Here is a 15,561-nt window from a genome sequence, read left to right as displayed (position 1 = left end):
TATCTAAAAAGCATAAAGAGCCCTTGAATCTCAATAATATAAAGAACTCTGAAGACTCAACAAAACAATTAAAAATTTGGCAAAAGATTTGAATACATCATCAAATAACATATATGGATGGCAATAAGCAAATAAAAAGATAATCAACATCATTAGTCATTAGAGAAATGCACATTAAAACCACAAAGATATACCACTATACCCTTATTAGAATGGCTAAAATTTAAAAGCCTGACCAAAGGTTAGCAAGAATGCTGTGGACCTGGAAATCTCATTGCACTGCTGATTGGAATGCAAATGATACTACCACTTTGGAAAACAGTTTGGCAGTTTCTTAAAATGTTAAACATGTACCTACCATACAACCCAGCCATTCTATTTCTAGATATCCACAGGTCCATATACAGTCTTGTATAAGAATGTTCATAACCATTTTATTTGTAAGAGTCAAAACCCGGAAAACGTCAACTGTTTCTCAATAGGGGACAAGACAAAGAAATTATAGCATATCCATACAATGGAATGTCACTCAACTAGAAAGGAAATAAACGATTAATACAACATGATAAATCTCAAAAGTATGCTTAAAGAAGCAAAAAAAAAGTACATGTTATATGATCCATTTATATAAATCTACAGAAAATGAAAACTAAATATATAATGACAAAGCAGATCAGTGTTTGCCTGGGGTCAGGGCCTGGACAGGAGGGAGGGCTTATAAAGAGGCAGAAGGAAATTTGGGGACCTAATGGGTATGTTCATTATATTGTGGTGATGGTTTCATCAGTGTATACATGTGTCAAAACTTCACAGACTGTTAAATATAGGCACTTTATTGTATGTCAATTATATCTCAATAAAGTTGTGAAGAATAAAAAAGAAAAGAGATACGCTTCCAAAATGTTAGGATTCACTGATTTACTCTTGAAGCATTTAACACGTTTAGTTTGAAAACGTTTGTTTATTTTCATTCCAAATATACTCTTTGTCAGGTTCATCTTTCAGTTTTTGATATTAAAGACTCTAACATTGAAAACTGTTAGAATTAAATATATTGTCACATATTTAGTCAAAGTCCTCTAATTTTCAACATTATCACAAGCAATCAACAGGAAATGGAATTATTTATTCATTTAAAAAATATTTATTGAGTGTTGCAGTCTGTGCCAGGTAATAAGGAAAAAAGTTAAATAAGATCAATTCCCCACCATAAAGGAGGTCATGGTCTAGTGGGGAAGACAGACATTTATGAAGCTAATGTTCAAAAGATGTGGCAAGTACAATAATAGAGGTATACAGAGATGTGTTCAAGGCATAACGTGACCAAGGAGGAAGCATACCGGAGTTGGGGGTAAGAAACACAGTGCAGGCTAAGGGAGGGAAAGCTTTCTAAAGGAAGACTCTTCTAAGCTAAGTGTAAAGTAAATGGTAACATTGAATTAACATGACGATTCAGTTAACAAAGAAAAATCTCTTCCTTTCAGGCCCTACTGACACAAGTTGCAGGACTGGAAAAACTTTAACATAAATATAAGATGAATATATGGGAATGATACCCATTTAAAACTAAAGTAATGATTTTGAAAAATGTTATCTGTTTGCACATCATCTATATAGTAATCCCCTCTTATCCATGAGGGATAAGTTCCAAGACCCCCAGTGGAGGCCTGAGACCTCAGATAATACTGAACCCTATTTGTACTATGCTTTTTCTTTTACTATACATACATAACTATGATAAATTTATAAATTAGGCACAGCAAGAGATTAACATTAACTAATAATAAAATAGAATAATTATAATAATATACTATAATAAAAGTTATATAAATATGGTCTCTTTCTCTCAATCTCTGTCTCTCAAAATATATTATTGTTGAGGAGGATATGGAGAAAAGGGAACCCTCGTGCACTGCTGGTGGGAATATAAACTGGTGCAGCCACTACAGAAAACAGTATGGAGGTTCTGTTGAATTGAAAATTGAAAATAGAACTACCATATGATGCAGCAATTCTACTCCTGAGTATTTCCCCGAAGAAAACAAAAACACTAATTAAAAAAGATATATGCACCCTAAGGTTCACTGCAGCATTATTTACAATAGCCAAGATATGGAAGCAACCTAAGTGCCCATCAATAGATGAATGGATAAAGAAGATGTGACATATATATATGTGTGTGTATATATATACATATACCAATCACTTAGTAGTGATACACATGAAATATTACTCAGCCATAAAAAAAGAATGAAATCTTGCCATTTGTGACCACATGGATGGACCTAAAAGGTATGTTTTCATACTGTATATTTATACTTCCATGTGGAATCTAAAAACAAAACAAATGAACAAATACAACAAAATAGAAACAGACCCAGAGATATAGAGAACAAACTAGTGGTTGCCAGAAGGAAGGTGGCTGGGGAGATGTGAGAAATAGGCAAAGGGAATTAAGAGGTATAAACTACTAGCTATAAAATAAATAAGTCACAGGGCTGTAATGTACAGCATAGGGAAAATAGTAATACTGTAATAATTTTGTAGGTGTATGTATAAAAATATTGAATCACTATGTTATACACCTGAAACTAATATACTATTATAAGTCAACTAAATTTCAATTTAAAAAAACAGACCTTATTGCACAAATTTAAAGCCTTTTCCATCTTAACTAAACATACTCATCACACACTGTGGCCGTAACTTTTGCAGTTTGAGGTGTGAAAGCAAAACTAGCACAAATTTCTTTTTCCTTCTTTACAATTTAAGTACAGAATATTCATTCTTACCATAGATCTTAGCAACCTCAGCGTACCATTTTTTTTTCTTGTTAAGTCGATAACTTTCACCTTTTCACTTAAAAGATGAAAAAAATGTAAGCATTTTACAGCTTTTCTTTGGTATATCCAAACTGTCAGCATCATTACTCTTAATAATGGCACATTGGGGCCATTATTAAGTAAAATAAGGGTTACTTAAACACAATCGCTGTGATACCAACAGTCAATAGGTTTGATAACCAAGATGGCTACTAAGTGACTAACAAGTGGTATATGCTGGACAAAGGGATGATTCACGTCCCTGGCAGGACAGAGGGGAATGGTGTGAGATTTCATCATGCTACTCGGAAAGGTGCAAAATTTAAAACTTATGAATTGTTTATTTCTGGAATTGTCCATGATATGTTTAGACCAAGGTTGACCTTGGGCAACTGAAACTGCAAAAAGTGAAATTGGGATAAAGGGGGGCCACTGTACTTTCAAATATTAAAATATTTTGGCAAAATAATTGATAAGGAAATGTTAAGAAAAGATTAAGGATAAGATTCTAAAGGTATAGTTTTTTGTAAATGAACTAGCTTAAATAGATAATTCACTTTTTGCATTCACGAGCAAGTAATGGAACGGGTAAATAATGGGGTAGGACAGACAGTTCATCTGGATGCTGGCTGCTATTATTTTGATCACTTAGGATGAATTAATTAATACATTAATGAACACATTTAGTCTAGATCTCACTGCCAATAGCCTCATGCTTAACTTCTTGTAGTATTATAGCCCTTGAGGAGTTCCACAGGGATCATGGCGGTTATGATGGTAAAGAGAAATAGTTATGGAAGTGTTCTAACATAATTTGGGTTCAGGGTTATTAATTTTCTATTATTACAGCATCCATCAGAATAATAGAACTGTAAGTGATCTCATCAAGGTCAAGGATAGCAATAAGCTGAGATGGAAACTAGATGTTAACACTGTTTTAACCGAGGATACTTAAAAGATTAATAATTCCAACCCTGAGTATTGAACAAATCTCAGCATATATATATAGATAGATAGATGGACAAATAATCCTTTCCTTTAACCAATTCTACAGTAGGAGAAAATTCTCTGCCTTACAATTTAGGTAAAGGAAAAATAAACCCTTACAGTATATGATCATGCAAATAGCCAAGAAATGAGTCAAATGCATTATCAACATCTAACGTCAACACAGAGAGAGCCAAAGTGCTAATGGAAGTTGCATTTTCTCCTTGGCATATTAAGTGCTTCAAGGGTGCCCAGTGTTCTCATAGACCATCAAATGAGAAAATTTCAGGGTAGTAGAGACAGTATGTGCATGGACTGAACTGGGAAATACTGACAGATGCCTAATGAGGTTATGGAACAAATCAACATAGCTGGCCTGCTGACTGTTCATCAGCCACCCTAGAAAAGCCAGAGGTGTCCCATCTAGAGCAGCTGCTAAACCAAAAGAAAGCATAACTGGAGTTCAAGAGCTCAGGCGTAATACAATCAGAAAATTTTAGAGCTGGAAAGGCGTTAAGAGACCATGTAGTTCAGTGTCCACAAATCTGTAGGTCATTGTTGTACCTCAGTGATTCCATGAATTTCTTGAAATTACATGTAAAGTTACATGTATACATGCCTAAGAACCACTGATCTAGTTCAACTGTTTCATTTAACAGATGAGGAAACAGTTCCATTGAAATTGAACCACAACTCACTAGTCCTAAATTGGAGATAGCATCTCGAGTCCCAGCTATTTGATTTTGCTATCACACCAAGTTGTCTAATATTATCAGTAAGTATTAAAAATCTTAACTGCAGCAGAAGATAGACAGCTGGAATCCCTAATCCCTGATTCTCGAAAGGTTCAATATCTTCTGTGTAATCACTCAATAAGCTCTCCATGAGCCCATTTATACTGCCATTCCTTGTAAACATGCCAAATATAACCTGTGTGATGTCTGCTTTCTGGCAGCCTTTGCAGTTGAAACAATATCTGACGTAGGTAGCTCATGAAACCAAAAGTAAGTCTGCCAGAATATGCAAGGGAGAAAATAGAGGATACAATTTTGGCTGAGAACAGATCCAGTCCTGCTTCACTTGCAAGCAGGCAGTACAGTCAGGTCAGAATCTCAGGCAGGTGTCTGGAGGCTGCACACACGGAAGGGACAGATGTTAGGGGGACGAGTGGGCCTTTCCTCCTTTGGCAGGTAAGGGCTCAGAGTGAGATAACTTGGCTTATCAAAGTAAGTGTGGCTTTACTAGTATCTGCATTGGTGAAAACAGGATATATTAGTTGTAGCAGACCAGAAACTCCAAACTCTTAACGCTACTGGAGAACATCAAGGGAATATGTCTTTTTTTTTCTACCTTCTCTGAATTTCTCTTATTTTTTGTTCTTATTATAAATGGAAAATATTGTTAATTGAAATTGAGAGGTAAATCAGGTCCCTGTTAAAACATCAATGGAAATACAAGAATTCCAGATTGTATCATTTATCTTCTCAGTTAATAGGATATTAAATACTATCAACTTCAGAAAAAGGATTTGATTAAAAGGTCCCTGGTTTTTTTTTCTCAGATAGAAAATTCTGTGCAAAAAATTGAAAATTTTAAAAATTAAAAAGGTTTTGAGAGACTATAAGTGTGCAAGGACAAGGCTACATAGTTATACACTGCCTTGTATATAAATGATTCTCAACAAATGTTTGTTAAATTGAATTGAATTGGTGTATAAACCATCTAACAAATGGTCACCCTGATGGTTCCCAGAGGAAGAAGAATTGCCCCCCTTATTAATGCACTAAGGCTATTTTTTTTAAATTGGCTTTCGTTAAGCAACTCCATATATATTTTGATCAATCTTTCAGTTATTCCAAAATGGCTCTCAATTTACAACTAGATGCCAGGACTTTTATATGTTCAATAAATTAACAAGATTTTCTCTCAATGTTGCTGTTATTAAAAAAAATGATACCTTTCCAGTAAGGTATTTTGGCTAATGAACAAGAATCTCTCATTAAATTAATAACACCATTAGATTCACTTTCAGATGGTTTAACAGTGGTCTCCGGGGTCTAATAACATATTGCTGACTTAGGCACGTTGCCAACAGACTGAACATGAATTTGTACAAAGTAAATCTCCATCTCAAATCTAAACAAAGTGTTTCCCCTGCTAAACCTGCTTCTTTCTCTATATTTATTGTGATTAGGAGCATTATAATTTATCTAGTCCCCAGTCCAAAAAGTTGACTAAACTTTCCTCTCCCTCACTTAAAACATGCACTGAATAAGGATATCCAATCAAATATATCTTATAAACATCTATCAAATTCATGCCTTCCTTTTTCCCATGGTCATTACCTTGTTGGAGGCCCTCAACACTGTGAGCCTGAACTGACAGGTCCTCTCTACCTTTAACTGCTCCCATTCTAGTTTTCCTGGAATATGACATCAGAATTAGTTTTCTAAAAAGTAAACCTGATCATTTCTTCCTCCTGCTTAAAACCTATCAGCATCTTCCTATTGCATCCAAGTACACACATTTTTGCCTTAAAATACAAGGCTTTTGGTAATTAAATCTTGGTGTTCTTTCCATTCTCATCTCCAGCAACCCATAGCATCTCCCACAGGCTCTTTAAACCACCTGGCTAGAGATCTTGTCAAGTTTCCTTATGTCAGTCTCATTTTTTATTCCCTTAACTTTTAGCATATACCATACCCAGTCCAGGAAGTGCCCTGACACTTTTTCCATCTGGCACAGAAGCTAACCTTCCTTCAAGGTTAATTAAGGCTGCGGAAAAAAAAACATACCTGTCTGCCCCATGTGAAGTTAATTCTTTGCTCTCCAATCTAGCACACTTTTCCATATTTTTAGCATAGAACTTTTAAAACAATATTTTATGAAATATACATACTGAAGTCAAATATGTTATCTGAACACAATGAAAGTTAATTAAAAATCAATACCAAAAAGATATCTAGAATCCTGAAATACCACACTTCTAAACTTCCCATGGGTCAGTAGAGGAATAACAAGGGAAATTATAAAACATTTTATACTAAAAGATTATAATACATGTTATATAAAGTACAAGAAATGGAGTGACATCCGTGAAAATCAGAGTGAAACTCCAAAAATTCTCCTCCTTAAAGCAACAAGAGAACTAGAAAAAATTGTTAGAATCAACTTTTTCAGAACTCTAGAAATTAACCAAACACTTGCAACATTCTGGGAAGTTTTTATTCAAGAAAAGTAACTGATCTCAGTAAAAATAGTGATCTTTGTGGAATTTGAATTTGCCGTAGTCCCTTATCCCATTAGTTGAAAATTAATACTGTAGTTTTTGTGGTGAATACCAACAAACCAGCAACTGCTACAAAAAGCAGAATGGGGCTGGAGCATCTTAAAAATCTCATTCCCAGAAAAATGGCATGATTTGACCTATTTAGTGGTTCCTAAAAGACCTACTTCAAGCTTACCTATATTTAACCTAAAGCACCTAATGGGAAAAGGCTTTTTCCCAAAGGCATTTGTTGAAAATAATGACAGGCAATTTTTTTTAAACTTTACAGTTGTCTGAGGCGGTGCATAAGAGTGGGGCAAACAATTTTATACATGTAATATATATATATATTATGATTTGTTTAGGTGTTCACTTCTACCATTAGAATCACTTCAAGGCCACATACTATACCAAGCAAATTTTTGTGCCCACAGATGCTAATAAAATGCTCAAGACATAGTAAGTATAAATGTTGGCTGAGGAAATAAGTGAATGAATGAATGAAAAGATACAGAAGAACTAAGATCCCTCTTCTGTTGTATATGTAACTGTTTCGATCATGAATTTTTTTTCTTTTTTTACATATTAGAACTTTCAGAATGTACTTGTTCCCACATCCTTAGATACAATTAAATAAAACTCATTGTTTTCTAGGGCTGCCATAACAAAGAACCACAGATTGAATGCCTTAAACAATAGAAATTTATTTCCTCACAGTTTTGGAGGCTAGAAGTCTTGAGATCAAGAAAGAACGAGCAGGGTTGGTTCCTTCTGAGGGCTGTGTAGAAGAATCTGTTCAAGGCATCTCTCCTTGGCTTTTGATGGCTGTCGTCTCTGTGTCTTTACACGGTCTTACCTCTCCCTCTGTCCATGTCTATGTCCAAATTTCCTCTTTTTACAAGGATATCAATTGATTTGGTTTAGGGCCCACCCTAATGACCTCATTTTAATCTAATCACCTCTCTAAAGACCCTATCTCCAAATAAGGTCACATTCTGAGATACTGGCAGTTAGGACTTGAACGTGAATTTTTGGGGAAACACAATTCAACCCGTAACACATATCCTCACTCATATAAAAAGGGTGTGTTATGGTTATGTTCTTCAGTCTTTTCAGAATGTTTCCAAATAAGCCAGATTTTTCAGAATATTTTCTATTACCTTTAAAACATTATATCAAGAAGAAATCCCTAAGGTCTCTAGCAGTGGTTTTGAAACCCAGTTGTTACATCAAAGTTGGCACCAGAGCTGAAGGAAGAACAACTGGACTAATATTAGTCCTGGCTCAGACATTAAACATTGAATTTACCCTGGGCACAGGCCTTAAATAATCTGTGCTTCAGGGATATCAGCTTGGTGCTTTGCGACCATCTAGAGGGGTGGGATAAGGAGGGTGGGAGGGAGACGCAAGAGGGAGGGGATATGGGGATATATATACACGTATGAACATAGTTCATTCACTTTGTTATAAAGCAGAAACTAACACAACATTGTAAAGCAATTATACTCCAATAAAAATGTTAAAAAATAAATAAATAAAATGGAAAGGACACTGGATGCCTATCAACTAATCATAATTTATGAATCTTGTTAGGATCCTAATCTAAGCAAAGAGAATCAAAATATTCATGAGACAATTGGGAAATCTGAACACTCACTGGATATTTAACAATACTAAGAAATTATTATAAATTTTTTAGGAGTGATGATGGTATTGTGCTTATGGTTTAATAAGAATTCCTTATCTTTTATAGATAGGTGCTAACTTATTTACTAATAAAATGATATGATGCCTGTCCAAAAAAAGAAAATCTGTGCTTCAGTTCTTCACCTGGAAAAGGAAGTGTCTGGGCTGAATCCTTCTGCAATCCCACAAGCCCAAAGACTCTGATTCTACCTGGTCTTATTTTGCCACAGCAACTGACACTGTTGGAGGTGACCTAGAAATAACATAAGAGTACTTATTTAAATGAAGAGATTAATATAAATTCAGTCGAGTTTGGAAATGTTTGCACAGCTGAAGACCATGAACCTTCCAGACTTCTTAGACAAATTCCATCCGTTCTCTGAGGACAAACTGCCTTTGGAATTATAAATGCACACAGATGTTGCTTTCAGCACAAAAAAGTACCTACGGTAAGTATCGCTCATGGCAGTGCCTTAAGCTACTCCAAAGTTATTTTCATCAAGATTGAGTATTCTAGCTGTCTTCATTTTCTCAAAAATTAGTCTTAGAAAAATAGAACTTATCACAACAGGTTACAGAATTTAAGTTATATATTAATTTATAAAAATTATCTTGGATTCTATGATACAATTCAAAGCGACTTACTAAATGGTATCCAGGTACTCTGAAATAGTAAATTTTAAAAGTATATATTTTTTAAATACGCCAAGTGACAACAGAATCAAGACAATGAAATGATCTTTATTGACGCAGGAAAAACAAGAATGCATTTAGAAAAGAATTCATTTCTTTTGATAAAAGTACTTTTATAAATTGCATACAGAGTATAATGATCAAAAGTTTTGGGAAACTTTTTGTTGAAAGAGAATGACTCATACAAACATTTCCTTTGAGAAATAATCATGGCATATTACAACACAAACCTATCATATATGTTAGGACAATTTGAAGCAATATCAATGCTGGAAGAAAAAAAATCCAGTACTTCAGAAGATTGTTTAAAACACAAAAGACTCCTTAGAAGGGACATCTACTTAAATTATCAGCTGAGACTAATTCTTGAGGGTATCAGATATATATTAAACTGGTATTAATTTATTTAAGCATATAATAGATGTTAGAGAGTAACAAGTGAGCTGACATCGAAAATCAACTGTCTCAATAACCAATATTGGACAATAATAATAATGACAAATAGTTTAAAGAGTACTACCAAAATGAAACTTTTAAGAAAAGTAGAGTGTGTTTGGGCTTTTTTTTATAACTATGATAATGAACAGCGTGAGTCTATGATGGTGCTTTGAATACCTTAAGCTTCTAAGACTTAAAAATTTTACTGCGACTGCTGCTGTTCTGGATAGCCAAAAGGTACTACAGAGCACGGGGCAGATGGCTATATAATCATGGCCTACAGTTACGAGATTTAGTAATTGATATAATGGTGAAAAGTGATATAGGGTTGAAAAAAGAACACCAGCAATATTAATGCACGTTACGGTGATCTGAGATTCATAATGTACTTTCTGAGAGTATACTGATCACCCAAAATTGATAAAGTAATTTCTTCCATTGAAGCAATACCCCATTCTACAAGTAATTTCTTACAAGATACTGAGTATCTCAATGTTCTTATGTGGTTCATTCACTTCTTATGGCTATGTGCTCCCAGAAAATGATTTACTCATTGTTTCTGGCAACAGCTCTGGAAAATATAGGTACTACTTTATATACCTATATAATATTTTAAAAGTAAATATTTCTCCTTTTCCTCCCATGATGTAAACCCCACTGCTAATTTTAATTAAGAAGTGGTACTAAATATTTTATGTGTGAATCTAAAGTATGAAGAGATTAAATGGCCAGCTTATTTTGCTAATCATGAAATAGAAACCCACCAACTCCCACTTCACTTAATAAGACACCCAAAAAAAGGCTCTCAGAGGGCTGCTCTCTGAATAGAAGGGCTCTTCCCACCTGTAGGATGAGAGCTGACATTCCCCCCTACTTAATTAGTTCATTCCATTATTTTCAATTCACCTAAGCTTTCCCTCCTTTTACTCTCCAGAGGCTTTGCAAATTATAAGACTGTCGCTTTCCTCTAAACTTGAAACCAGGAGTTCTTGACTTTTTAAAAAAATCATCCTTGAGATATAATTCACATACAATAAAATTCACCCATTTGAAATGCCCGATTCAATGTTTTTTAGTATATTCACAAAGTTGTGCAATAATCACCACAGTCAATTTTAGAACACTTTTATCCTTCCAAAAAGAAATCCCATACTTATTTTCAGTCACTCCCATTCCCCCCTCTCGCACCACTAGGAAACCAATAATCTACTTTGTCTCCATAGATTTACCAATTCTGGACCTTTCATATAAAAGGAATCACACAGTATGTGGTCTTTTGTGACTGGCTTCTTTGACTTACCACATATATATTTTCAAAGTTCAACCATGTGGTAGAATGTATCAATACTTCAAATCCTTTATTGCCAAATAATATTCCACTGTATAGATATACCACATTTTATTTATCCATGCATCAGCTGATGAACAATTGGGTTGTTTCCACATTTAGGCTATTATGAAAAATACTGAACATTCTTGTCCGTATCTTCGTGTGGATAGACATGATCTCATCTCTCCTGGATATATAGCTAGCAGTGAAATTTCTGTGTCATACAGAAAGTCTATGTTTAATTTAAGGAACTGCCAAACATTTTCAAAACAGCTGCACCAGTTTACATTCCACTCATCAATATATGATGGTTCCAATTTTTTACATCCTCACCAACACATACCATTATCTGAGTCATACTAGTGGATATAAAGTGGTATGTTATTGTGGTTATGATCTGCATTTTCCTAATGTGTAATGATGTCAAGCATCCTTTCGTGTGCTTATTGGCCATTTGCATATCTTCTTTGGAGAAATGTCTATTCAGATTCGTTGCCCATTTTTAGTTGGGTTACTTATCTTTTTAGCATTGAGTTTAAGAGTTCTTTATATCTTTTAGATACAAATCCTTTTTCAGATATATGATTTGCAAATATTTTCTCCCATCATATGGATTTTTTTACTTTTTTGATGGTATAATCTATAACACAAAGTTTGATGTAATCTATTCTTTCTTTTGTCATTTGTGCTTCTGGTGTCATATCTTTAAAAAAAAAACACAAAAAAAACTGCAGAGCCCAGGTCATGAAGTTTTCTTCATATTTTTTTTCCTAAGAGTTCTATAGTTTTAGCTCTTACATTTAGGTCTATGACACATTTTAACTTAATTTTTTTGTATGGTATGAGGTAGGGCTATGCAACTTCATTCTCTGCATGTGGATATACAGTTGTCTCAGTACCAGTTGAAAAACTCTTCTTTCCTCCTTGAATTGTTTTGGTACTCTTGTCAAAAAGCAACTGATCAAAAATTTGTGTTTAATAATACAGAAAGAATTTAAGGAAAAAGATGACCTGAAAATTTCTAAAATCATAATCTGATGAGATTTATCCAGTAACCAACAATGGGGTCGAGAAATAGCTGGTCGACATCCAGATGACAGATACAATGTGGCAATGCAGACTCTATCCACATCAGTAACAAAGTTGATAATGGGTTAGGAGGGGGAAAGCTGAAATATCACAGGTAGGCAATAATATCATGTGTTTATTACATCATGTCATGACCAAAGTCAAGTAGGTGGCTGTGATTTTATGTGATTCATCTAGTTTGAAGATGTTATAAAGAGCAGCCTCAAAGGGTGAGGTGGGGTGTTTATAGGTGTGAATGGCAGGAACTAAGCAGGATGTGAGAACCAATTGCTCAGTAGGCTGGCTCAGAATAGGGTTTAGATCCAGTAGAGGCTGTGAATCAAGAAATGAAGGAGGAGAAAGAAATGAAATTGAGTTATTTGTAGTGAGGTGGATGGACCTAGAGTCTGTCATACAGAGTGAAGTAAGTCAGAAAGAGAAAAACAAACACCATACACTAACACATACATATGGAATCTTAAAAAAAAAAAATTGTTTATGAAGAACCTAGGGGCAGGACAGGAATAAAGACACAGATGTAGAGAATGGACTTGAGGACACGGGCAGGGGGAAGGGTAAGCTGGGACGAAGTGAGAGAGTGGCATAGACTTATATATACCTACCAAATGTAAAATAGATAGCTAGTGGGAAGAAGCCGCATAGTACAGGGAGATCACCTCGGTGCTTTGTGACCACCTAGAGGGGTGGGATAGGGAGGGTGGGAGGGAGACGCAAGAGGGAGGAGATATGGGGATATATGTATATGTATAGCTGATTCACCTTGTTATAAAGCAGAAACTAACACACCATTGTAAAGCAATTATACTCCAATAAAGATGTTAAAAAAAAAAATGACACTGACAAAAAAAAAGAAATGAAGGAAGAAACCAAGCCAGGCAGACAAGGCAAATATGACAAAAGTTTGGGGAATGCCATCAGATTGTAAAGAAATAGACTAAGAATTTACCCCAGGTACTCTAGATGAGAAGTTGAGAACAGTCTCTACTCTTAGGGTAGAAAGAGGCTTTTTACATACTGCGTTCTTATTAAGGACTGGCTTATGAATTTGTAGGGATTTAGGCAGTATATCAATGCCTACAACTAAGAAGCACTTACTGATACAGCACTTGCTGTATCCCAGGTATGCTTCCAGTTGCTTTGCATATATTAACTCACCTGATTCTCATGAGTACCATAGTAGGTTAATCCTATCATATTAATAGAAGAGGTGACAAAACTAAGATTTAAAAAGGTTAAGTATCTTACCTAAGTCTCACAGCTATAAAACAGCTGAAACTAGATTTAAAACCAGATCTAGCTAACTCCAAATTATGTGGTCTTTTGATTATAATGGTGAAGATGAAGAAAAACTGCATTCAGATCAAGCTTAGTCTTCTACTTAAGTAATAAAACGTGGTATGCGGCTTGTGTGCTAGAGGTTCATAGGGCTTCTAATCTTCATTGGTTACTAGTATTACCATCCAACTAATCATCTATATATGAAACTTCTGAGCTATCTCTGATTTCTTCTCCCAACATGTCACTTCTATCTGACATCCATTTTCCATTCCATTCTCACGGATCTATTTCAAGTAATCATCACTCCTAAACTTGATAATTGTAGTATCTTCCAAACTAATCTTTCTACCTGTTAGCTTTCCTTATACAAATCCAAGTGATTCACTACTGCAAAACTAGTCCTGAAATGCAGTTCAGATCATAGTATATCTACGTTCAAAAATACTCAATATTCTCCCATCATGTTCACCAAATCAAATAGAGCTAATTGACCTTCACGTTCCTGGCTTCCACAATGTAGCCATGACTTCCCATTCCAGCCTAGACATTTTAGCTGCCTACAGCTAAACTGTACCGTTTACTATTGTTGAAAACTACTCCATACTCCCAAACTTAATGCATTTATTTATTCTTTTCTCTGGGCATGGAATGCCTCCCCACATGTCTGCCCAGTGAAATCCAATCCATCTCAAATGCCACCTCTTCCAGGAAAACTATCCCAATTCCCTCAAAACAATAATTCCTTCCTCTTTTAATTATATTTTTTTCTTATACAGCTCATATAACTCTAAATTATTATATCTTTGTGGATTTTCCTAATCTCCCTTTCTAGACTTCAAGTTCTCTGAAAGCAACAATGCCTGTGTATTACTCTTGTCTGAATTCCAAAACACTTAGCAGTTGCTTTGAAATTATGGCCATTAAAAAAAATCATTGGATTAAATTATTAACGTTGAAAAAAATATAGTGGTGTATTAATCAGAACTATCTTGGTTGCAAATGACATATGCTCCATCTAACTTAGACCAAAAGAGAATTGTTTTGGGCTCATATGAACAAACTATGGAAAAGGAATGATAGGGCTATCTTCCAAATATCACAGATACAGGGATTTGTATCATGTTGCTATTCTTCTCTTATGGGTTGGCTTCATACCTACCTATTAAAGACTGACTTTGTCTTCCTTGCCAGAGACATGGCCACTAGTAGCTTCCCAATTTCCATCCTCTAAGCTTCAGGACCAGAGAGAAAAGGAATCTTCTGTAACACTCACCTCTACACCTGCACCTGTTTAAAAAAATACCAGAAAAAAAGTCTCTGACTGGCCCAGCTTGATTCACGGATTCACTGAACTTTTGACAGTGGTCAAACTTGAGCATAGGAAGGTAGTAGCTCCTGTTAAAGACCTCATGGATAAAGTAAGGCATCCATGTGTGTATGAGTTTTTTAGAGTGCTTTCTCAGAAAATGAGGGAAGGGGTTTATATAGACAAATATTTAATGTCTACTATAAGTAGTGAAAGGTTTCAGTGGTAGTAACTAGTTACTGCTTCACAGTTGAGTTTAAAAAAAAAAAGGAAAAGAAAATTTTAGTCTATCAATATATAAATAGCATTTTGGAACAAATGCTATCATTTGTTTTCCCATTTCTCATATTACTGTTCTTTCTCGAGCATTCCTAAGTGGGCAGGTTCAGATTTTGCATAGTTTATGTAGAAGTAAGACTATGTACAACTGTTGATAAATTTCCCAGATTGACTTGGAAAAGAAAAAGGCTGCTTATCATAACTATTTGGGAATCCAGTATTCCATGATGGTTAAAACAGTGTTACTGAATATAAATTTCAGCCTTTCTCATGTAGATTATTTTTTTCTACTTCCTTGCATCATATTTATCTCTCCTACTTTTATTGTTGGAAGGATCCACCATGTATCTTGCAGAGTATCATATGCACAGGACATCAAGAATCA

This window comes from Pseudorca crassidens, chromosome 5 (genome assembly GCF_039906515.1).
Source record: "Pseudorca crassidens isolate mPseCra1 chromosome 5, mPseCra1.hap1, whole genome shotgun sequence".
NCBI lineage: Eukaryota > Metazoa > Chordata > Mammalia > Artiodactyla > Delphinidae > Pseudorca > Pseudorca crassidens.
This window is presented reverse-complemented; position numbering follows the sequence as displayed.